The sequence below is a fragment of the Dipodomys merriami genome, unplaced genomic scaffold (assembly GCF_024711535.1).
Source record: "Dipodomys merriami isolate MVZ:Mamm:240054 unplaced genomic scaffold, mDipMer1.0.p SCAF_12, whole genome shotgun sequence".
NCBI lineage: Eukaryota > Metazoa > Chordata > Mammalia > Rodentia > Heteromyidae > Dipodomys > Dipodomys merriami.
This window is the reverse complement of record NW_027202493.1, coordinates 15,600,116-15,601,381: the sequence shown is the minus strand read 5'-3', so window position 1 is coordinate 15,601,381 and position 1,266 is coordinate 15,600,116.

Sequence of the window (1,266 nt, the reverse complement as noted above, 5' to 3'; positions counted from 1 at the left end):
GTGGTAGAGTGCTTGCCTTGCAGGCATGAGGTCCTGGGTTTGATTCCTCAGCACCACATAAGCAGAAGAAGCAGAAAGTGGCAATGAGGGACAGCGCCCAGGCCCAGAGCTCAGACCCCAGGACTGACAAAAAAAAAAAAAAAAGGTTAAGTCAGTTCAGTTTGGATCTATACCTTTTATAAACAGAGACACTAGATATAGACATTAGCAATTTAAGTATTAGATTTAACCACTAATTTATCACACTTGTTTAAAAAAAACTGATCTAAAACCTTTTGCCTTTCCTGGATTGAATAAAATAAATAAATAATTACAAAAGTCTCCTCACCTTCTTAAATGTCCCATTATTTTTATTCTAGAGAATAGGGTGTATTCTTTAATAATTTAAGTATATTATTTTATTAGTAATACATCTTTCTCTTAGCTTTTTGTAAACTTAAATTAAAATTTTAATTCCCATTATAATTATATATGATTGCATTCTAATTTTCTTAGTTCTTCAAATTGTTAGATTAATGATACATATCATTGATGATACATACAAAAATCATTCACTTGAAAGACATATACAAGAAAAGTTAAAAGAACATTTGATAGAAACTATTTTTTAGTGTTTAGGTCTTTAATGCAATGTATTTACATATTTTTAAATTAAATACTGCTCTGAAAAGGTCAAAGAAAATTCACAATCTTCAACACTGTCTTAAGATTATCAGCTATGGTGTAGGAAAAATTTGTTCAGTACATGTAGAGCAAAAATGTTATATGGATGATCAAGAAATGGTGTTCATGCTAAGCCATCTCTAATCCCTATACTCTGGACAAAAGTGGATGATAAAAGAAAAATTTTAAAGTCTACTTACTGCAGAATAGTGATTGTTCATTGCCCATAAAAGGCTGTGATCAAAGTTGTGATTGAATTTTAAAAGCCAGGCAATACTTTGGAAATTAAAGAGAAAATGGGTAACCAAATATAATAAATTGAAGTCAATTCTCATTAAAATGAATAATTTAAATGCAAACTTATTTTTAAATGTAATCTTCTCCATAATTCGAATTGTATAAATACCAACTAAGCATATTGATCATATATATACATATGTATTCTCTTTAACATATAAAATTATTTTAAAATATATATAAATTATAAAAATTATATAAAATATAAAGCAAATTCTGCAAGACCAACTTCTCAGATTGTAGTATTTAGATGAGTCTACTTTTATATGATGCCAAAAAAGAAAAGTTTTTTCAAAAATCAATGAA